Consider the following 24,791-nt stretch of genomic DNA (forward strand, 5'->3'; position numbering starts at 1 on the left):
CTATTTATGCCCCTCCCCCTCAGGCTCTCAGTACTGCCAGAGCTGCAGTCTGTGATCTCCTGAGCCATCTCTATCTATGCCCCGCCCCCTCAGGCTAGCCGTACTGCCAGAGCTGCAGGCTGTGATCTCCTGAGCCAGCTCTATCTATGCCCCGCCCCCTCAGGCTAGCCGTACTGCCAGAGCTGCTGGCTGTGATCTCCTGAGCCAGCTCTTTCTATGCCCCGCCCCCTCAGGCTAGCCGTACTGCCAGAGCTGCTGGCTGTGATCTTCTGAGCCAGCTCTTTCTATGCCCCGCCCCCTCAGGCTAGCCATACTGCCAGAGCTGCTGGCTGTGATCTTCTGAGCCAGCTCTATCTATGCCCCGCCCCCTCAGGCTAGGAGTACTGCCAGAGTTGCAGGCTGTGATCTCCTGAGCCAGCTCTATCTATGCCCCGCCCCCTCAGGCTAGGAGTACTGCCAGAGTTGCAGGCTGTGATCTTCTGGGCCAGCTCTATCTATGCCCCGCCCCCTCAGGCTAGCCATACTGCCAGAGCTGCAGGTTGCGATCTCCTGAATCAGCTCTATCTATGCCCCGCCCCCTCAGATGAGCCATACTGCCAGAGCTGCAGGCTGTGATCTTCTGAGCCAGCTCTATCTATGCCCCACCCCTCAGGCTAGCCGTCCTGCCAGAGCGGCAGGCTGTGATCTCCTGAGCCAGCTCTTTCTATGCCCCGCCCCCTCAGATGAGCCATACTGCCAGAGCTGCAGGCTGTGATCTTCTGAGCCAGCTCTATATATGCCCCGCCCCCTCAGGCTAGCTGTACTGTCAGAGTTGCAGGCTGTGATCTCCTGAGCCAGCTCTATATATGCCCCGCCCCCTCAGGCTAGCTGTACTGTCAGAGTTGCAGGCTGTGATCTCCTGAGCCAGCTATATCTATGCCCCGTCCCTTAAACTAGGAGTACTGCAAGAGCTACAAGCTGTGATCTCCTAAACCAGCTCTATATATGCCCCGCCCCCTCAGGCTAGCTGTACTGTCAGAGTTGCAGGCTGTGATCTCCTGAGCCAGCAATATCTATGCCCCGCCCCCTCAGGCTAGCTGTACTGCCAGAGTTGCAGGCTGTGATCTCCTGAGCCAGCTCTATCCATGCCCCGCCCCCTCAGGCTAGCCGTACTGCCAGAGTTGCAGGCTGTGATCTCCTGAGCCAGCTCTATATATGCCCCGCCCCCTCAGGCTAGCTGTACTGTCAGAGTTGCAGGCTGTGATCTCCTGAGCCAGCTATATCTATGCCCCGTCCCTTAAACTAGGAGTACTGCAAGAGCTACAAGCTGTGATCTCCTAAACCAGCTCTATATATGCCCCGCCCCCTCAGGCTAGCTGTACTGTCAGAGTTGCAGGCTGTGATCTCCTGAGCCAGCAATATCTATGCCCCGCCCCCTCAGGCTAGCTGTACTGCCAGAGTTGCAGGCTGTGATCTCCTGAGCCAGCTCTATCCATGCCCCGCCCCCTCAGGCTAGCCGTACTGCCAGAGTTGCAGGCTGTGATCTCCTGAGCCAGCTCTATCTATGCCCCGCCCCTTCAGGCTAGCCCTACTGCCAGAGCTGCAGGCTGTGATCTTCTGACCCAGCTCTATGTATGCCCCGCCCCCTCAGGCTAGCCGTACTGCTAGAGCTGCAGGCTGTGATCTCCTGAGCCAGCTCTATCTATGCCCCGCCCCCTCAGGCTATCCATACTGCCAGAGCTGCAGGATGTGATCTCCTGAGCCAGGTCTATCTATGCCCCGCCCCCTCAGGCTAGCCATACTGCTAGAGCTGTGGGCTGTGATCTTCTGAGCTAGCTCTATCTATGCCCCGCCCCCTCAGGCTAGACATACTGCCAGAGCTGCAGGCTGTGATCTCCTGAGCTAGCTCTATCTATGCCCCGCCCCCTCAGGCTATCCATACTGCCAGAGCTGCAGGCTGTGATCTCCTGAGCTAGCTCTATCTATGCCCCGCCCCCTCAGGCTAGCCATACTGCCAGAGCTGCAGGCTGTGATCTCCTGAGCCAGCTCTATCTATGCCCCGCCCCCTCAGGCTAGCCATACTTCCAGAGCTACAGGCTGTGATCTCCTGAGCCAACAATATCCATGCCCCGCCCCCTCAGGCTAGCAGTACTGCCAGAGCTGCAGGCTGTGATCTCCTGACTCAGCTCTCTCTATGCCCCGCCCCCTGAGTCTAGCAGTACTGCCAGAGCTGCAGGCTGTGATCTCCTGACCCAGCTCTATATATGCCCCGCCCCCCAGGGTAGCCATACTGCCAGAGCTTCAGGCTGTGATATCCTGAGCCAGCTCTATGTTTGCCCCGCCCCCTTAGGCTAGCTGTACTGCCAGAGTTGCAAGCTGTGATCTCCTGAGCCAGCTGTATCTATGCCCCGCCCCCTCAGATGAGCCATACTTCCAGAGTTGCAGGCTGTGATCTTCTGAGCTAGCTCTATCTATGCCCCGCCCCCTCAGATGAGCCATACTGCCAGAGCTCAGGCTGTGATCTTCTGAGCCAGCTCTATCTATGCCCCACCCCTCAGGGTAGCCGTTCTGCCAGAGCTGCAGGCTGTGATCTCCTGAGCCAGCTCTATCTATGCCCCGCCCCCTCAGGGTAGCCGTACTTGCAGATCTGCAAGCTGCGATCTACTCACCCAGCTCTATCTATGCCCCGCCCCCTAAGGCTAGCCATTCTTCCAGAGCTGCAGGTTGTGATCTCCTGACCCAGCTCTATCTATGCCCCGCCCCCTCAGGCTAACTGTACTGCTAGAGCTGCAGGCTGTGATCTCCTGAGCCAGCTCTATCTATGCCCCGCCCCCTCAGGCTATCTGTACTGCCCGGAGCTGCAGGCTGTGATCTCCTGACCCAGCTCTATTTATGCCCCTCCCTCTCAGGCTCTCAGTACTGCCAGAGCAGCAGACTGTGATCTCCTGAGCCAGCTCTATCTATGCCCCGCCCCCTCAGGCTAGCTGTACTGCCAGAGCTACAGGCTGTGATCTCCTGACCCAGCTCTATCTATGCCCCGCCCCCTCAGGCTAGCCGTACTGCCAGAGCTGCAGCTGGTGATCTCCTGACCCAGCTCTATCTATGCCCCACCCCTCAGGGTAGCTGTTCTGCCAGAGCTGCTGGCTGTGATCTTTTGAGCCAGCTCTATCTATGCCCCGCCCCCTCAGATCTGCAAGCTGCGATCTACTAACCCAGCTCTATCTATGCCCCGCCCCCTCAGGCTAGCCACACTGCCAGAGCTGCAGGCTGTGATCTTCTGAGCCACCTCTATCTATGCCCCGCCCCCTCAGGCTAGCCATTCTTCCAGAGCTGCAAGTTGTGATCTCCTGAATCAGCTCTATCTATGCCCCGCCCCCTCAGGGTAGCTGTACTTCCAGAGCTGCAGGCTGTGATCTCCTGAGCCAGCTCTATCTATGCCATGCCCCCTCAGGCTAGCCGTCCTGCCAGAGCTGCAGGCTGTGATCTCCTGAGCCAGCTCTATCTATGCCCCGCCCCCTCAGATGAGCCATACTGCCAGAGCTGCAGGCTGTGATCTTCTGAGCCAGCTCTATCTATGCCCCGCCCTCTCAGGTTAGCCATACTGCCAGAGCAGCTGGCTGTGATCTCCTGAGCCAGCTCTATATATGCCCCGCCCCCTCAGGCTAGCTGTACTGTCAGAGTTGCAGGCTGTGATCTCCTGAGCCAGCTATATCTATGCCCCGTTCCTTAAACTAGGAGTACTGCAAGAGCTACAAGCTGTGATCTCCTAAACCAGCTCTATATATGCCCCGCCCCCTCAGGCTATCCATACTGCCAGAGCTGCAGGCTGTGATCTTCTGGGCCAGTTCTATCGATGCCCCGCCCCCTTAGGCTAGCTGTACTGTCAGAGTTGCAGGCTGTGATCTCCTGAGCCAGCAATATCTATGCCCCGCCCCCTCAGGCTAGCTGTACTGCCAGAGTTGCAGGCTGTGATCTCCTGAGCCAGCTCTATCCATGCCCCGCCCCCTCAGGCTAGCCGTACTGCCAGAGATGCAGGCTGTGATCTCCTGACCCAGCTCTATCTATGCCCCGCCCCCTCAGGCTATCCATTCTACCAGAGCAGCAACCTGTGATCTCCTGACCCAACTTTATCTATGCCTCGCCCCTTCAGGCTAGCCCTACTGCCAGAACTGGAGGCTGTGATCTCCTGACCCAGCTCTATTTATGCCCCGCCCCCTCTGGCTAGCTTTACTGCCAGAGCTGCAGGCTGTGATCTTCTGAGCCAGCTCTATCTATGCCCCGCCCCCTAAGGCTAGCCGTACTGCTAGAGCTGCAGGCTGTGATCTCCTGAGCCAGCTCTATCTATGCCCCGCCCCCTCAGGCTATCCATACTGCCAGAGCTGCAGGATGTGATCTCCTGAGCCAGGTCTATCTATGCCCCGCCCCCTCAGGCTAGCCATACTGCTAGAGCTGCAGGCTGTGATCTTCTGAGCTAGCTCTATCTATGCCCCGCCCCCTCAGGCTAGACATACTGCCAGAGCTGCAGGCTGTGATCTCCTGAGCTAGCTCTATCTATGCCCCGCCCCCTCAGACTCGCCATATTGCCAGAGCTGCAGGCTGTGATTTCCTGACCCAGCTCTATCTATGCCCCGCCCCCTCAGGCTATCTGTACTGCCCGGAGCTGCAGGTTGTGATCTCCTGACCCAGCTCTATTTATGCCCCTCCCCCTCAGGCTCTCAGTACTGCCAGAGCTGCAGGCTGTGATCTCCTGAGCCAGCTCTATCTATGCCCCGCCCCCTCAGGCTAGCCATACTTCCAGAGGTACAGGCTGTGATCTCCTGAGCCAACAATATCCATGCCCTGCCCCCTCAGGCTAGCAGTACTGCCAGAGCTGCAGGCTGTGATCTCCTGACTCAGCTCTCTCTATGCCCCGCCCCCTGAGTCTAGCAGTACTGCCAGACCTGCAGGCTGTGATCTCCTGACCCAGCTCTATATATGCCCCACCCCCCAGGGTAGCCATACTGCCAGAGCTTCAGGCTGTGATCTCCTGAGCCAGCTCTATCTATGCCCCGCCCCCTCAGGCTAGCTGTACTGCCAGAGTTGCAAGCTGTGATCTCCTGAGCCAGCTCTATCTATGCCCCGCCCCCTCAGATGAGCCATACTTCCAGAGTTGCAGGCTGTGATCTTCTGAGCTAGCTCTATCTATGCCCCGCCCCCTCAGGCTAGCCGTACTGCCAGAGCTGCAGGCTGTGATCTCCTGAGCCAGCTCTATCTATGCCCCGCCCCCTCAGGCTATCTGTACTGCCCGGAGCTGCAGGCTGTGATCTCCTGAGCCAGCTCTATCTATGCCCCGCCCCCTCTATGCACACTGCCTGTGTGTTATTTAGATTAGGGCAGCTTCTCTCTTCGCTCTTATCTTTTACAAGCTGGATAAATCGTCCTCTGAGCTGGCTGGGCTTTCACATACTGAGTAATTACAGACAAGGGCAAAGCTGTTTGCAGGAAGAAAAGAGCAGCCTGAAACTTCAGTGCATGAGAACTGCAGGGGGAAAGAAACACACACATGATCTCTTGAGATTCAAAAGGAAGGCTGTATACAGCCTGCTTGTGTATGGATGTATTTTCTATGTGTGGACATGCTGTACATCAACCTACTTCCTGTTTTGGTGGCCATTTTGTTTGTTTACAAACAAACTTTTTAAAACTGTTTTTAACCACTTTTAATGTGGCGGGGAGCGGCGAAATTGTGACAGAGGGTAATAGGAGATGTCCCCTAACGCACTGGTATGTTTACTTTTGTGCGATTTTAACAATACAGATTCTCTTTAAACTAGGAGTACTGCAAGAGCTGCAAGCTGTGATCTCCTAAACCAGCTCTATATATGCCCCGCCCCCCCAGGCTAACTGTACTGTCAGAGTTGCAGGCTGTGATCTCCTGAGCCAGCAATATCTATGCCCCGCCCCCTCAGGCTAGCTGTACTGCTAGAGTTGCAAGCTGTGATCTTCTGGGCCAGCTCTATCCATGCCCCGCCCCTTAGGCTAGCTGTACTGTCAGAGTTGCAGGCTGTGATCTCCTGAGCCAGCAATATCTATGCCCCGCCCCCTCAGGCTACCTGTACTGCCAGAGTTGCAGGCTGTGATCTCCTGAGCCAGCTCTATCCATGCCCCGCCCCCTCAGGGTAGCCACACTGCCAGAGCTGCAGGCTGTGATCTCCTGACCCAGCTCTATCTATGCCCCGCCCCCTCAGGCTAGCCATTCTACCAGAGCAGCAGGCTGTGATCTCCTGACCCAACTTTATCTATGCCCGCCCCTTCAGGCTAGCCCTACTGCCAGAACTGGAGGCTGTGATCTCCTGACCCAGCTCTATGTATGCCCCGCCCCCTCTGGCTAGCTTTACTGCCAGAGCTGCAGGCTGTGATCTTCTGAGCCAGCTCTATATATGCCCCGCCCCCTCAGGCTAGCCGTACTGCTAGAGCTGCAGGCTGTGATCTCCTGAGCCAGCTCTATCTATGCCCCGCCCCCTCAGGGTAGCCACACTGCCAGAGCTGCAGGCTGTGATCTCCTGACTCAGCTCTATCTATGCCCCGCCCCCTCAGGCTAGCCATACTGTCAGAGTTGCAGGCTGTAATCTCGTGAGCCAGCTCTATCCATGCCCCGCCCCCTCAGGGTTGCTGTACTGCCAGAGCTGCAGGCTGTGATCTCCTGACCCAGCTCTATCTATGCCCCGCCCCCTCAGACTCGCCATATTGCCAGAGCTGCAGGCTGTGATCTCCTGAGCCAGCTTTATCTATGCCCCGCCCCCTCAGGCTAGCTGTACTGCCAGAGCAGCAGGCTGTGATCTCCTGACCCAGCTCTATCTATGCCCCGCCCCCTCAGACTAGCCATACTGCCAGGGCTGCAGGCTGTGATCTCCTGAGCCAGCTCTATCCATTCCCCGCCCCTCAGGCTAGCGGTACTGCCAGAGTTGCAGGCTGTGATCTCCTGAGCCAGCTCTATCTATGCCCCGTCCCTCAGGCTAGCGGTACTGCCAGAGTTGCAGGCTGTGATCTCCTGAGCCAGCTCTATCTATGCCCCGCCCCCTCAGGCTAGCTGTACGGCCAGAGCTGCAGGCTGTGATCTCCTGACCCAGCTCTATCTATGCCCCGCCCCTCAGGCTAGTTACTGTATAATCCAGCTATATTACTTAGCTTATGTGACATAGAAGTACCATGGCCCAGAGATGTAACATCACAGCAGCACCAACGCCCAAAATTATGCCCATGTGATATCATTGGGGCATCAACACCTAGAGACTCCGCCGATGTGACATCATAGCGGCACCGACGCCCATAGACTCCACCCATGTGATATCATAACAGCACCAACACCAAGAGACTCCGCCCATGTGATATCATAGCACCACTGACTCCCAGAGACTCCGCCCATGTGACATCATAACAGCACCAACACCAAGAGACTCCGCCCATGTGACATCATAGCACCACTGACTCCCAGAGACTCCGCCCATGTGACATCATAGCACCACTGACTCCCAGAGACTCCGCCCATGTGACATCATAGCGGAACCATCACACAGAGACTCCTTATCTATCTATGTCTTGGAATCCATGATACATTTTATCAGGACTGTGGAGTCGGTACAAAAATCTTCCGATTCCTCAGTTTATGAAACCACGACTCCGACTCCGACTCCAACTCCACAGCCCTGCATTTTATTCATTAGGTTACTCTTGTCAGTTATTACCAATTCTGTATATTGCCTGTATTATTCTGTACCCCATGTCTGTTCCTTACTTTGTACAGCGCCACAGAATATGTTGTTGCTTTATAAATCAATAATAATAATAATCAGGGCCGGATTTAGCATAAGGCAGGGTAGGCACGTGCTTACAGGCGCCTGATATTGGAAAGGCGGCTTGCTCCTCTACCCGAGTACTCGAGTACCCTCCCTCCTTTCCTATGCAAAGTCTTGATGAAGGTGTAAATGAGAGGTTACTCTCCCGGCCAGCAGCCTTGGGGGCACCTCTAGGTACCTAATAATAAAGGTACTTCTGGCTTCCTAATACTAAGGGGCACCTGGAGCTACCTATGGCAGGCAGGGAAGTAGGGGAGAGGTGACAGCTGGGACAGGACATCTGTGCCTATAGGCTCCTGTGATGTAAATCCTGGCCAGCATGCATGAAGGGCGGAGTCTAGGGTGCCAGGACATCTGTGCCTATAGGCTCCTGTGATGTAAATCCGGGCCTGCATGCATGGAGGGCGGAGTCTAGGGTGCCAGGACATCTGTGCCTGTAGGCTCCTGTGATGTAAATCCTGGCCAGCATGCATGGAGGGCGGAGTCTGGGGTGTCAGGACATCTGTGCCTATAGGCTCCTGTGATGTAAATCCAGACCTGCATGCATGGAGGGCGGAGTCTAGGGTGCCAGGACATCTGTGCCTATAGGGTCCTGTGATGTAAATCCGGGCCTGCATGCATGGAGGGCGGAGTCTAGGGTGCCAGGACATCTGTGCCTATAGGCTCCTGTGATGTAAATCCTGGTCTGCATGCATGGAGGGCGGAGTCTAGGGTGCCAGGACATCTGTGCCTATAGGCTCCTGTGATGTAAATCCAGGCCTGCATGCATGGAGGGCGGAGTCTAGGGTGCTGGGACATCTGTGCCTGTAGGCTCCTGTGATATAAATCCAGGCCTGCATGCATGGAGGGCGGAGTCTAGGGTGCCAGGACATCTGTGCCTATAGGCTCCTGTGATGTAAATCCGGGCCTGCATACATGGAGGGCGGAGTCTAGTGTGCCAGGACATCTGTGCCTATAGGCTCCTGTGATGTAAATCCAGGCCTGCATGCACGGAGGGCGGAGTCTAGGGTGCCAGGACATCTGTGCCTATAGGCTCCTGTGATGTAAATCCAGGCCTGCATGCATGAAGGGCGGAGTCTAAGGTGCCAGGACATCTGTGCCTATAGGCTCCTGTGATGTAAATCCAGGCCTGCATGCATGGAGTGCGGAGTCTAGGGTGCCAGGACATCTGTGCCTATAGGCTCCTGTGATGTAAATCCTGGCCTGCATGCATGGAGGGCGGAGTCTAGGGTGCCAGGACATCTGTGCCTATAGGCTCCTGTGATGTAAATCCGTGCCTACATGCACGGAGGGCGGAGTCTAGGGTGCCAGGACATCTGTGCCTATAGGCTCCTGTGATGTAAATCTGGGCCTGCATGCATGGAGGGCGGAGTCTAGGATGCCAGGACATCTGTGCCTATAGGCTCCTGTGATGTAAATCCAGGCCTGCATGCATGGAGGGCGGAGTCTAGGGTGCCAGGACATCTGTGCCTATAGGCTCCTGTGATGTAAATCCAGGCCTGCATGCACGGAGGGCGGAGTCTAGGGTACCAGGACATCTGTGCCTATAGCCCCCTGTGATGTAAATCCAGGCCTGCATGCATGGAGGGCGGAGTCTAGGGTGCCAGGACATCTGTGCCTATAGGCTTCTGTAATGTAAATCCGGGCCTGCATGCATGGAGGGCGGAGTCTATGGTGCCAGGACATCTGTGCCTATAGGCTCCTGTGATGTAAATCCGGGCCTGCATACATGGAGGGCGGAGTCTAGTGTGCCAGGACATCTGTGCCTATAGGCTCCTGTGATGTAAATCCAGGCCTGCATGCATGGAGGGCGGAGTCTAGGGTGCTGGGACATCTGTGCCTGTAGGCTCCTGTGATATAAATCCAGGCCTGCATGCATGGAGGGCGGAGTCTAGGGTGCCAGGACATCTGTGCCTATAGGCTCCTGTGATGTAAATCCGGGCCTGCATACATGGAGGGCGGAGTCTAGTGTGCCAGGACATCTGTGCCTATAGGCTCCTGTGATGTAAATCCAGGCCTGCATGCACGGAGGGCGGAGTCTAGGGTGCCAGGACATCTGTGCCTATAGGCTCCTGTGATGTAAATCCAGGCCTGCATGCATGAAGGGCGGAGTCTAAGGTGCCAGGACATCTGTGCCTATAGGCTCCTGTGATGTAAATCCAGGCCTGCATGCATGGAGTGCGGAGTCTAGGGTGCCAGGACATCTGTGCCTATAGGCTCCTGTGATGTAAATCCTGGCCTGCATGCATGGAGGGCGGAGTCTAGGGTGCCAGGACATCTGTGCCTATAGGCTCCTGTGATGTAAATCCGTGCCTACATGCACGGAGGGCGGAGTCTAGGGTGCCAGGACATCTGTGCCTATAGGCTCCTGTGATGTAAATCTGGGCCTGCATGCATGGAGGGCGGAGTCTAGGATGCCAGGACATCTGTGCCTATAGGCTCCTGTGATGTAAATCCAGGCCTGCATGCATGGAGGGCGGAGTCTAGGGTGCCAGGACATCTGTGCCTATAGGCTCCTGTGATGTAAATCCAGGCCTGCATGCACGGAGGGCGGAGTCTAGGGTACCAGGACATCTGTGCCTATAGCCCCCTGTGATGTAAATCCAGGCCTGCATGCATGGAGTGCGGAGTCTAGGGTGCCAGGACATCTGTGCCTATAGGCTCCTGTGATGTAAATCCTGGCCTGCATGCATGGAGGGCAGAGTCTAGGGTGCCAGGACATCTGTGCCTATAGGCTCCTGTGATGTAAATCCGTGCCTGCATGCATGGAGGGCGGAGTCTAGGGTGCCAGGACATCTGTGCCTATAGGCTCCTGTGATGTAAATCCGGGCCTGCATGCATGGAGGGCGGAGTCTAGGGTGCCAGGACATCTGTGCCTATAGGCTCCTGTGATGTAAATCCAGGCCTGCATGCATGGAGGGCGGAGTCTAGGGTGCCAGGACATCTGTGCCTATAGGCTCCTGTGATGTAAATCCGGGCCTGCATGCATGGAGGGTGGAGTCTAGGGTGCCAGGACATCTGTGCCTATAGGCTTCTGTGGTGTAAATCCAGGCCTGCATGCATGGAGGGCGGAGTCTAGGGTGCCAGGACATCTGTGCCTATAGGCTTCTGTGGTTTAAATCCTGGCCTGCATGCATGGAGGGCGGAGTCTAGGGTGCCAGGACATCTGTGCCTATAGGCTTCTGTGGTGTAAATCCTGGCCTGCATGCATGAAGGGCGGAGTCTAAGGTGCCAGGACATCTGTGCCTATAGGCTCCTGTGATGTAAATCCGGGCCTGCATGCATGGAGGGCGGAGTCTAGGGTGCCAGGACATCTGTGCCTATAGGCTCCTGTGATGTAAATCCGGGCCTGCATGCGTGGAGGGCGGAGTCTAAGGTGCCAGGACATCTGTGCCTATAGGCTCCTGTGATGTAAATCCGGGCCTGCATGCATGGAGGGCGGAGTCTGAGGTGCCAGGACATCTGTGCCTATAGGCTCCTGTGAGATAAATCCGGGCCTGCATGCATGGAGGGTGGAGTCTAGGGTGCCAGGGCATCTGTGCCTATAGGCTCCTGTGAGATAAATCCGGGCCTGCATGCATAGAGGGCGGAGTCTAAGGTGCCAGGACATCTGTGCCTATAGGCTCCTGTGAGATAAATCTAGGCCTGCATGCATGGAGGGCGGAGTCTAGGGTGCCAGGACATCTGTGCCTATAGGCTCCTGTGATGTAAATCTGGGCCTGCATGCATGGTGGGGGGAGTCTAGGGTGCCAGGACATCTGTGCCTATAGGCTCCTGTGATGTAAATCTGGGCCTGCATGCATGGAGGGCGGAGTCTAGGGTGCCAGGACATCTGTGCCTATAGGCTCCTGTGAGGTAAATCTGGGCCTGCATGCATGGTGGGGGGAGTCTAGGGTGCCAGGACATCTGTGCCTATAGGCTCCTGTGATGTAAATCTGGGCCTGCATGCATGGAGGGCGGAGTCTAGGGTGCCAGGACATCTGTGCCTATAGGCTCCTGTGAGGTAAATCTGGGCCTGCATGCATGGAGGGCGGAGTCTAGGGTGCCAGGACATCTGTGCCTATAGGCTCCTGTGATGTAAATCTGGGCCTGCATGCATGGAGGGCGGAGTCTAGGGTACCAGGACATCTGTGCCTATAGGCTCCTGTGAGATAAATCCAGGCCTGCATGCATGGAGGGCGGAGTCTAGGGTGCCAGGACATCTGTGCCTATAGGCTCCTGTGATGTAAATCCGGGCCTGCATGCATGGAGGCCGGAGTCTAGGGTGCCAGGACATCTGTGCCTATAGGCTCCTGTGATGTAAATCTGGGCCTGCATGCATGGAGGGCGGAGTCTAGGGTGCCAGGACATCTGTGCCTATAGGCTCCTGTGATGTAAATCTGGGCCTGCATGCATGGAGGGCGGAGTCTAGGGTGCCAGGAGATCTGTGCCTATAGGCTCCTGTGATGTAAATCCAGGCCTGCATGCATGGAGGGCGGAGTCTAGGGTGCCAGGACATCTGTGCCTATAGGCTCCTGTGATGTAAATCCAGACCTGCATGCATGGAGGGCGGAGTCTAGGGTGCCAGGACATCTGTGCCTATAGGCCCCTGTGATGTAAATCCGGGCCTGCATGCATGGAGGGCGGAGTCTAGGGTGCCAGGAGATCTGTGCCTATAGGCTCCTGTGATGTAAATCCAGGCCTGCATGCATGGAGTGCGGAGTCTAGGGTGCCAGGACATCTGTGCCTATAGGCTCCTGTGATGTAAATCCTGGCCTGCATGCATGGAGGGCGGAGTCTAGGGTGCCAGGACATCTGTGCCTATAGGCTCCTGTGATGTAAATCCGTGCCTGCATGCACGGAGGGCGGAGTCTAGGGTGCCAGGACATCTGTGCCTATAGGCTCCTGTGATGTAAATCTGGGCCTGCATGCATGGAGGGCGGAGTCTAGGATGCCAGGACATCTGTGCCTATAGGCTCCTGTGATGTAAATCCAGGCCTGCATGCATGGAGGGCGGAGTCTAGGGTGCCAGGACATCTGTGCCTATAGGCTCCTGTGATGTAAATCCAGGCCTGCATGCACGGAGGGCGGAGTCTAGGGTACCAGGACATCTGTGCCTATAGCCCCCTGTGATGTAAATCCAGGCCTGCATGCATGGAGTGCGGAGTCTAGGGTGCCAGGACATCTGTGCCTATAGGCTCCTGTGATGTAAATCCTGGCCTGCATGCATGGAGGGCGGAATCTAGGGTGCCAGGACATCTGTGCCTATAGGCTCCTGTGATGTAAATCCGTGCCTGCATGCATGGAGGGCGGAGTCTAGGGTGCCAGGACATCTGTGCCTATAGGCTCCTGTGATGTAAATCCGGGCCTGCATGCATGGAGGGCGGAGTCTAGGGTGCCAGGACATCTGTGCCTATAGGCTCCTGTGATGTAAATCCAGGCCTGCATGCATGGAGGGCGGAGTCTAGGGTGCCAGGACATCTGTGCCTATAGGCTCCTGTGATGTAAATCCGGGCCTGCATGCATGGAGGGCGGAGTCTAGGGTGCTAGGACATCTGTGCCTATAGGCTTCTGTGGTGTAAATCCAGGCCTGCATGCATGGAGGGCGGAGTCTAGGGTGCCAGGACATCTGTGCCTATAGGCTTCTGTGGTGTAAATCCTGGCCTGCATGCATGAAGGGCGGAGTCTAGGGTGCCAGGAGATCTGTGCCTATAGGCTCCTGTGATGTAAATCCAGGCCTGCATGCATGGAGGGCGGAGTCTAGGGTGCCAGGACATCTGTGCCTATAGGCTCCTGTGATGTAAATCCGGGCCTGCATGCATGGAGGGCGGAGTCTAGGGTGCCAGGACATCTGTGCCTATAGGCCCCTGTGATGTAAATCCGGGCCTGCATGCATGGAGGGCGGAGTCTAGGGTGCCAGGACATCTGTGCCTATAGGCTCCTGTGAGATAAATCCGGGCCTGCATGCATGGAGGGTGGAGTCTAGGGTGCCAGGGCATCTGTGCCTGTAGGCTCCTGTGATGTAAATCCAGGAGGGCTCTTTCACATTAGGGCAGATTTTCTGCGTTTCAACGCAAAGGATAAAGTTTGCGTTACCCAAGGTGAAATGAAAGTCCATAGACTTTCATTTTAGCTTTCACATATAACGCAGCCTTTTTGTGCGTTGCGTTCCACTGCACCCAGGCGCAGTTTTTTGGCCAACGCTAGCTTTATGCGTTACAATGTTAGTCAATGTAAAACGCACACTATGCGCGTTTTTAATCCGTTAACGCAGGCAATCAGTCCCAGAATGCAACAGAGGAACAATGTAGAAAGTTGACAACTAAAAGAAAAAAAAATTACCTGCGTTTTTCTATGTGCAGTAACGCATTGAAAACGGATTAAAAACGCACACTCACTGCAGTGCAACGCATATCAAAACGCAGTAAAAGGCATACAACAAAACGTATGCTTTGAGCGTTCTCCAACGCAAGCTCTGATGTGAAAGAGCCCGGACTGATAATGATAATATCTATTGCCTCTCTCTATCCTTCCATCCCTCCATCCTATAGTCACGCTGCATCTGAGGACCCTCCCCTCCTGCTGCCAGCATGCTGGTATTTGTAGTACAGCATGGAGGGGACAGTTGGTGCTTGTCCCCTCCCCCTCCCTGTGTCCCCATCATCCCCCCCTTCATCGGTCTCCGTGACTCACACAGGAAACAGTCAGAGGAAGGCACGTCATATTTCCAGCATGAGGTCACAGCAGTCCAACCTGTCACTCTAGCAAATGCCCCAAGTCTGTGCGGCAACCCAATGTGACCAAACCATCCCTCTCTCCATCCCCTCATCGCTGCCCCGGGCCCTGTGGCCCCCCTGACCTAAATCTCAGCACTCCCCGGGCCCCTGCGGCCCCCAGCATCACCTCCCCCGGCCCCTGCGGCCCCCTGACCTAAATCTCAGCACTCCCCGGGCCCCTGCGGCCCTCAGCATCACCTCCCCGGCCCCTCCCCCGGGCCCTGCGGCCCCCAGCATTCTCTCTCCCCTCCCCCGGGCCCTGCGGACCCCCGCCCTACATCTCAGCACTCCCCCGGCCCCTGCGGCCCTCAGCATTCTCTCTCCCTCCCACCAGAATTCCCTCTTCCTCTCCCTCTGGCCCCCAGCTTTCCTTCTCCCTCCCCCTGTGGCCCCCAGCATTCCCTCTCCCCCCCTGTGCCCCCCAGCATTCCCTCCCCCCTGTGGCCCCCAGCATTCCCTCCCCCCTGTGGCCCCCAGCATTCCCTCTCCCTCCCCCTGTGGCCCCCAGCATTCCCTCTCTTCCCCTGTGGCCCCCAGCATTCCCTCCCCCTGTGGCCCCCGGCATTCCCTCTCCCCCCCTGTGGCCCCCAGCATTCCCTCCCCCTGTGGCCCCCAGCATTCCCTCTCCCTCCCCCTGCGGCCCCCAGCATTCCCTCCCCCCCTGTGGCCCCCCGCATTCCCTCTCCCTTCCCCTGTGGCCCCCAGCATTCCCTCTCCCTCCCCCTGTGGCCCCCAGCATTCCCTCTCTCCCCCTGTGGCCCCCAGCATTCCCTCCCCCTGTGGCCCCCAGCATTCCCTCTCCCCCCCTGTGGCCCCCAGCATTCCCTCCCCCTGTGGCCCCCAGCATTCCCTCTCCCTCCCCCTGCGGCCCCCAGCATTCCCTCCCCCCCTGTGGCCCTTTGCATTCCCTCTCCCTTCCCCTGTGGCCCCCAGCATTCCCTCTCCCTCCCCCTGTGGCCCCCAGCATTCCCTCTCCCTCCCCCCTATGGCCCCCAGCATTCCCTCCCCCCTGTGGCCCCCAGCATTCCCTCTCCCTCCCCCTGTGGCCCCCAGCATTCCCTTTCCCCCTGTGGCCCCCAGCATTCCCTCTCCCCCCCTGTGGCCCCCAGCATTCCCTCTCCCTCCCCCTGTGGCCCCCAGCATTCCCTCTCCCCCTGTGGCCCCCAGCATTCCCTTTCCCCCTGTGGCCCCCAGCATTCCCTCTCCCCCCCTGTGGCCCCCAGCATTCCCTCTCCCTCCCCCTGTGGCCCCCCGCATTCCCTCTCCCCCCCTGTGGCCCCCAGCATTCCCTCTCCCCCCCTGTGGCCCCCAGCATTCCCTCTCCCTCCCCCTGTGGCCCCCAGCATTCCCTCTCCCCCTGTGGCCCCCAGCATTCCCTTTCCCCCTGTGGCCCCCAGCATTCCCTCTCCCCCCCTGTGGCCCCCAGCATTCCCTCTCCCTCCCCCTGTGGCCCCCAGCATTCCCTCTCCCCCCCTGTGGCCCCCAGCATTCCCTCTCCCTCCCCCTGTGGCCCCCAGCATTCCCTCTCCCCCTGTGGCCCCCAGCATTCCCTTTCCCCCTGTGGCCCCCAGCATTCCCTCTCCCCCCCCTGTGGCCCCCAGCATTCCCTCTCCCTCCCCCTGTGGCCCCCAGCATTCCCTTTCCCCCTGTGGCCCCCAGCATTCCCTCTCCCCCCCCTGTGGCCCCCCGCATTCCCTCTCCCCCCCTGTGGCCCCCAGCATTCCCTCTCCCCCCCTGTGGCCCCCAGCATTCCCTCCCCCTGTGGCCCCCCGCATTCCCTCTCCCCCCCTGTGGCCCCCAGCATTCCCTCTCCCTCCCCCTGTGGCCCCCAGCATTCCCTTTCCCCCTGTGGCCCCCCCCTGTGGCCCCCAGCATTCCCTCTCCCCCCCCCTGTGGCCCCCAGCATTCCCTCTCCCCCCCTGTGGCCCCCAGCATTCCCTCCCCCCCTGCGGCCCCCAGCATTCCCTCCCCCCCTGTGGCCCCCAGCATTCCCTCCCCCTGTGGCCCCCCGCATTCCCTCTCCCCCCCTGTGGCCCCCAGGCACTGCGCTGGGCAGATTAGGACTGGCGGAGGATTCGCAGTCTTCCTGTAAACATCAGCTGTGTGCAGTTCTGCGGGCAGCCAGTAGAGGGGGCTGCAGAGCTTACACACAGGAGACCTTCATCTGCAGCAGCCATGGCGGCCCCCGGGACTAATCTCACGTGACTGAGTGTCCCTCCCGGCCGCATGCAGGACTCTCTGTGACATCATCAGCGCGAGGAGTGAGCACGTGATCACAGCTACACACGCCTTGCAAGCTAACCTAATGCAAATTGTATGCAGGCTGTGCAGAGTGAGGGGTGCGTCACCAAATGCCCCTCCCCCATTGCTGACTGCCACACGTGACATGACTGACATTCCAGGGGGGCAGAGCAGCGACTGCTGAGGACTGGCAGCACTACAGGACCACCTTTCTCATCCCCACCCCACCCCAAGACCCCGCCCCCGCACCATCTCTCATACGCAAGATGCAGCCAGTGACATGACTATGTACTCTGTAATGTGCTGCAGAAGATGTCACTGCTATATAAATACATAATAATAATATGGTAGGACATTAGACTATGACTATGGCAGGATTAGACTGTGAGCTCCTCTGAGGACAGTCAGTGACATGACTATGTACTCTGTAATGTGCTGCAGAAGATGTCACTGCTATATAAATACATAATAATAATATGGTAGGACATTACACTATGACTATGGTAGGATTAGAGTGTGAGCTCCTCTGAGGACAGCCAGTGACATGACTATGTACTCTGTAATGTGCTGCAGGAGATGTCAGTGCTATATAAATACATAATAATAATATGGTAGGACATTACACTATGACTATGGTAGGATTAGAGTGTGAGCTCCTCTGAGGACAGTCAGTGACATGACTATGTACTCTGTAATGTGCTGCAGAAGATGTCACTGCTATATAAATACATAATAATAATATGGTAGGACATTACACTATGACTATGGTAGGATTAGAGTGTGAGCTCCTCTGAGGACAGTCAGTGACATGACTATGTACTCTGTACAGTGCTGCAGAAGATGTCAGTGCTATATAAATACATAATAATAATATGGTAGGACATTAGACTATGACTATGGTAGGATTAGAGTGTGAGCTCCTCTGAGGACAGTCAGTGACATGACTATGTACTCTGTAATGTGCTGCAGAGGATGTCAGTGCTATATAAATACATAATAATAATATGGTAGGACATTAGACTATGACTATGGTAGGATTAGATTGTGAGCTCCTCTGAGGACAGTCAGTGACATGACTATGTACTCTGTAATGTGCTGCAGAAGATGTCAGTGCTATATAAATACATAATAATAATATGGTAGGACATTACACTATGACTATGGTAGGATTAGAATGTGAGCTCCTCTGAGGACAGTCAGTGACATGACTATGTACTCTGTAATGTGCTGCAGAAGATGTCAGTGCTATATAAATACATAATAATAATATAGTAGGACATTAGACTATGACTATGGTAGGATTAGAATGTGAGCTCCTCTGAGGACAGTCAGTGACATGACTATGTACTCTGTAATGTGCTGCAGGAGATGTCAGTGCTATATAAATACATAATAATAATATGGTAGGACATTAGACTATGACTATGGTAGGATTAGAGTGTGAGCTCCTCTGAGGACAGTCAGTGACATGACTATGTACTCTGTACAGTGCTGCAGAAGATGTCAGTGCTATATAAATACATAATAATAATATGGTAGGACATTAGACTATGACTATGGTAGGATTAGAGTGTGAGCTCCTCTGAGGACAGTCAGTGACATGACTATGTACTCTGTAATGTGCTGCAGAAGATGTCAGTGCTATATAAATACATAATAATAATATGGTAGGACATTAGACTATGACTATGGTAGGATTAGAGTGTGAGCTCCTCTGAGGACAGTCAGTGACATGACTATGTACTCTGTAATGTGCTGCAGAAGATGTCAGTGCTATATAAATACAGAATAATAATATGGTAGGACATTAGACTATGACTATGGTAGGATTAGAGTGTGAGCTCCTCTGAGGACAGTCAGTGACATGACTATGTACTCTGTAATGTGCTGCAGAAGGTGTCAGTGCTATATAAATACATAATAATAATATGGTAGGACATTAGACTATGACTATGGTAGGATTAGAGTGTGAGCTCCTCTGAGGACAGTCAGTGACATGACCATGTACTCTGTAATGTGCTGCAGGAGATGTCAGTGCTATATAAATACATAATAATAATATGGTAGGACATTAGACTATGACTATGGTAGGATTAGAGTGTGAGCTCCTCTGAGGACAGTCAGTGACATGACTATGTACTCTGTAATGTGCTGCAGGAGATGTCAGTGCTATATAAATACATAATAATAATATGGTGGGACATTAGACTATGACTATGGTAGGATTAGAGTGTGAGCTTCTCTGAGGACAGTCAGTGACATGACTATGTACTCTGTAATGTGCTGCAGAAGATGTCAGTGCTATATAAATACATAATAATAATAATATGGTAGGACATTACACTATGACTATGGTAGGATTAGAGTGTGAGCTCCTCTGAGGACAGTCAGTGACATGACTATGTACTCTGTAATGTGCTGCAGAAGATGTCAGTGCTATATAAATACATAATAATAATATGGTAGGACATTAGACTATGACTATGGTAGGATTAGAGTGTGAGCTTCTCTGAGGACAGTCAGTGACATGACTATGTACTCTGTAATGTGCTGCAGGAGATGTCAGCGCTATATAAATACATAATAATAATATGGTAGGACATTAGGCTATGACTATGGTAGGATAAGAGTGTGAGCTCCTCTGAGGACAGTCAGTGATATGGCTATGTACTCTGTACAGTGCTGCAGAAGATGTCAGTGCTATATAAATACATAATAATAATATGGTAGTACATTACACTATGACTATGGTAGGATTAGTGTGTGAGCTTCTCTGAGGACAGTCAGTGACATGACTATGTACTCTGTAATGTGCTGCAGAAGATGTCAGTGCTATATAAATACATAATAATAATATGGTAGGGCATTACACTATGACTATGGTAGGATTAGATTGTAAGCTCCTCTGAGGACAGTCAGTGACATGACTATGTACTCTGTAATGTGCTGCAGAAGATGTCAGTGCTATATAAATACATAATAATAATATGGTAGGACATTAGACTATGACTATGGTAGGATTAGAGTGTGAGCCCCTCTGAGGACAGTCAGTGACATGAGTATGTACTCTGTAATGTGCTGCAGAAGATGTCAGTGCTATATAAATACATAATAATAATATGGTAGTACATTACACTATGACTATGGTAGGATTAGAGTGTGAGCTCCTCTGAGGACAGTCAGTGACATGACTATGTACTCTGTAATGTGCTGCAGGAGATGTCAGTGCTATATAAATACATAATAATAATATGGTAGGACATTACACTATGACTGTGGTAGGATTAGAATGTGAGCTCCTCTGAGGACAGTCAGTGACATGACTATGTACTCTGTCATGTGCTGCAGAGGATGTCAGTGCTATATAAATACATAATAATAATATGGTAGGACATTAGACTATGACTATGGCAGGATTAGACTGTGAGCTCCTCTGAGGACAGTCAGTGACATGACTATGTACTCTGTAATGTGCTGCAGAAGATGTCACTGCTATATAAATACATAATAATAATATGGTAGGACATTACACTATGACTATGGTAGGATTAGAGTGTGAGCTCCTCTGAGGACAGTCAGTGACATGACTATGTACTCTGTACAGTGCTGCAGAAGATGTCAGTGCTATATAAATACATAATAATAATATGGTAGGACATTAGACTATGACTATGGTAGGATTAGAGTGTGAGCTCCTCTGAGGACAGTCAGTGACATGACTATGTACTCTGTAATGTGCTGCAGAGGATGTCAGTGCTATATAAATACATAATAATAATATGGTAGGACATTAGACTATGACTATGGTAGGATTAGAGTGTGAGCTCCTCTGAGGACAGTCAGTGACATGACTATGTACTCTGTAATGTGCTGCAGAAGATGTCAGTGCTATATAAATACATAATAATAATATGGTAGGATATTAGACTGTGACTATGGTAGGATTATATTGTGAGCTCCTCTGAGGACAGTCAGTGACATGACTATGTACTCTGCAATGTGCTGCAGAAGATGTGAGTGCTATATAAATACATAATAATAATATGGTAGGACATTAGACTATGACTATGGTAGGATTAGATTGTGAGCTCCTCTGAGGACAGTCAGTGACATGACTATGTACTCTGTAATGTGCTGCAGAAGATTTCAGTGCTATATAAATACATAATAATAATATGGTGGGACATTAGACTATGACTATGGTAGGATTAGAGTGTAAGCTCCTCTGAGGAGACACAGTGACATGACTATGTACTCTGTACAGTGCTGCAGAAGATGTCAGTGCTATATAAATACATAATAACAATATGGTAGGACATTAGACTATGACTATGGTAGGATTAGAGTGTGAGCTCCTCTGAGGACAGTCAGTGACATGACTATGTACTCTGTACAGTGCTGCAGAAAATGTCAGTGCTATATAAATACATAATAATAATATGGTGGGACATTAGACTATGACTATGGTAGGATTAGAGTGTGAGCTCCTCTGAGGACAGTCAGTGACATGACTATGTACTCTGTAATATGCTGCAGAAGATGTCAGTGCTATATAAATACATAATAATAATATGGTAGGACATTAGACTATGACTATGGTAAGATTAGATTGTGAGCTCCTCTGAGGACAGTCAGTGACATGACTATGTACTCTGTAATGTGCTGCAGAAGATGTCAGTGCTATATAAATACATAATAATAATATGGTAGGACATTAGACTATGACTATGGTAGGATTAGAGTGTGAGCTCCTCTGAGGACAGTCAGTGACATGAGTATGTACTCTGTAATGTGCTGCAGAAGATGTCAGTGCTATATAAATACAAAATAATAATATGGTAGGACATTAGACTATGACTATGGTAGGATTAGAGTGTGAGCTCCTCTGAGGACAGTCAGTGACATGAGTATGTACTCTGTACAGTGCTGCAGAAGATGTCAGTGCTATATAAATACATAATAATAATATGGTGGGACATTAGACTATGACTATGGTAGGATTAGAGTGTGAGCTCCTCTGAGGACAGTCAGTGACATGACTATGTACTCTGTAATGTGCTGCAGAAGATGTCAGTGCTATATAAATACATAATAATAATATGGTAGGACATAAGACTATGACTATGGTAGGATTAGATTGTGAGCTCCTCTGAGGACAGTCAGTGACATGACTATGTACTCTGTAATGTGCTGCGGAAGATGTCAGTGCTATATAAATACATAATAATAATATGGTAGGATATTAGACTGTGACTATGGTAGGATTATATTGTGAGCTCCTCTGAGGACAGTCAGTGACATGACTATGTACTCTGCAATGTGCTGCAGAAGATGTGAGTGCTATATAAATACATAATAATAATATGGTAGGACATTAGACTATGACTATGGTAGGATTAGATTGTGAGCTCCTCTGAGGACAGTCAGTGACATGACTATGTACTCTGTAATGTGCTGCAGAAGATTTCAGTGCTATATAAATACATAATAATAATATGGTGGGACATTAGACTATGACTATGGTAGGATTAGAGTGTAAGCTCCTCTGAGGAGACACAGTGACATGACTATGTACTCTGTACAGTGCTGCAGAAGATGTCAGTGCTATATAAATACATAATAACAATATGGTAGGACATTAGACTATGACTATGGTAGGATTAGAGTGTGAGCTCCTCTGAGGACAGTCAGTGACATGACTATGTACTCTGTACAGTGCTGCAGAAGATGTCAGTGCTATATAAATACATAATAATAATATGGTAGGACATTAGACTAGGACTATGGTAGGATTAGAGTGTGAGCTCCTCTGAGGACAGTCAGTGACATGACTATGTACTCTGTAATGTGCTGCAGAAGATGTCAGTGCTATATAAATACATAATAATAATATGGTAGGACATTAGGCTATGACTATGGTAGGATTAGAGTGTGAGCTCCTCTGAGGACAGTCAGTGACATGACTATGTACTCTGTAATGTGCTGCAGGAGATGTCAGTGCTATATAAATACATAATAATAATATGGTAGGACATTAGACTATGACTATGGTAGGATTAGATTGTGAGCTCCTCTGAGGACAGTCAGTGACATGACTATGTATTCTGAACAGTGCTGCAGAAGATGTCAGTGCTATATAAATACATAATAATAATATGGTAGGACATTAGACTATGACTATGGTAGGATTAGAGTGTGAGCTCCTCTGAGGACAGTCAGTGACATGACTATGTATTCTGAACAGTGCTGCAGAAGATGTCAGTGCTATATAAATACATAATAATAATATGGTAGGACATTAGACTATGACTATGGATTAGAGTGTGAGCTCCTCTGAGGACAGTCAGTGACATGACTATGTACTCTGTACAGTGCTGCAGAAGATGTCAGTGCTATATAAATACATAATAATAATATGGTAGGACATTACACTATGACTATGGTAGGATTAGAGTGTGATCTCCTCTGAGGACAGTCAGTGACATGACTATGTACTCTGTAATGTGCTGCAGAGGATGTTCGTGCTATATAAATACATAATAATAATATGGTAGGACATTAGACTATGACTATGGTAGGATTAGATTGTGAGCTCCTCTGAGGACAGTCAGTGACATGACTATGTACTCTGTACAGTGCTGCAGGAGATGTCAGTGCTATATAAATACATAACAATAATATGGTAGGACATTAGACTATGACTATGGTAGGATTAGAGTGTGAGCTCCTCTGAGGACAGTCAGTGACATGACTATGTACTCTGTAATGTGCTGCAGGAGATGTCAGTGCTATATAAATACATAATAATAATATGGTAGGACATTAGACTATGACTATGGATTAGAGTGTGAGCTCCTCTGAGGACAGTCAGTGACATGACTATGTACTCTGTAATGTGCTGCGGAAGATGTCAGTGCTATATAAATACATAATAATAATATGGTAGGACATCAGACTATGACTATGGTAGGATTAGAGTGTGAGCTCCTCTGAGGACAGTCAGTGACATGACTATGTACTCTGTAATGTGCTGCAGAAGATGTCAGTGCTATATAAATACATAATAATAATATGGTAGGACATTAGACTGTGACTATGGTAGGATTAGAGTGTGAGCTCCTCTGAGGACAGTCAGTGACATGACTGTGTACTCTGTACAGTGCTGCAGAAGATGTCAGTGCTATATAAATACATAATAATAATATGGTAGGACATTAGACTATGACTATGGTAGGATTAGAGTGTGAGCTCCTCTGAGGACAGTCAGTGACATGACTATGTACTCTGTAATGTGCTGCAGAAGATGTCAGTGCTATATAAATACATAATAATAATATGGTAGGATATTAGACTGTGACTATGGTAGGATTATATTGTGAGCTCCTCTGAGGACAGTCAGTGACATGACTATGTACTCTGCAATGTGCTGCAGAAGATGTGAGTGCTATATAAATACATAATAATAATATGGTAGGACATTAGACTATGACTATGGTAGGATTAGATTGTGAGCTCCTCTGAGGACAGTCAGTGACATGACTATGTACTCTGTAATGTGCTGCAGAAGATTTCAGTGCTATATAAATACATAATAATAATATGGTGGGACATTAGACTATGACTATGGTAGGATTAGAGTGTAAGCTCCTCTGAGGAGACACAGTGACATGACTATGTACTCTGTACAGTGCTGCAGAAGATGTCAGTGCTATATAAATACATAATAACAATATGGTAGGACATTAGACTATGACTATGGTAGGATTAGAGTGTGAGCTCCTCTGAGGACAGTCAGTGACATGACTATGTACTCTGTACAGTGCTGCAGAAAATGTCAGTGCTATATAAATACATAATAATAATATGGTGGGACATTAGACTATGACTATGGTAGGATTAGAGTGTGAGCTCCTCTGAGGACAGTCAGTGACATGACTATGTACTCTGTAATATGCTGCAGAAGATGTCAGTGCTATATAAA

Source organism: Hyperolius riggenbachi, chromosome 8 (genome assembly GCF_040937935.1).
Source record: "Hyperolius riggenbachi isolate aHypRig1 chromosome 8, aHypRig1.pri, whole genome shotgun sequence".
NCBI classification, from domain to species: domain Eukaryota; kingdom Metazoa; phylum Chordata; class Amphibia; order Anura; family Hyperoliidae; genus Hyperolius; species Hyperolius riggenbachi.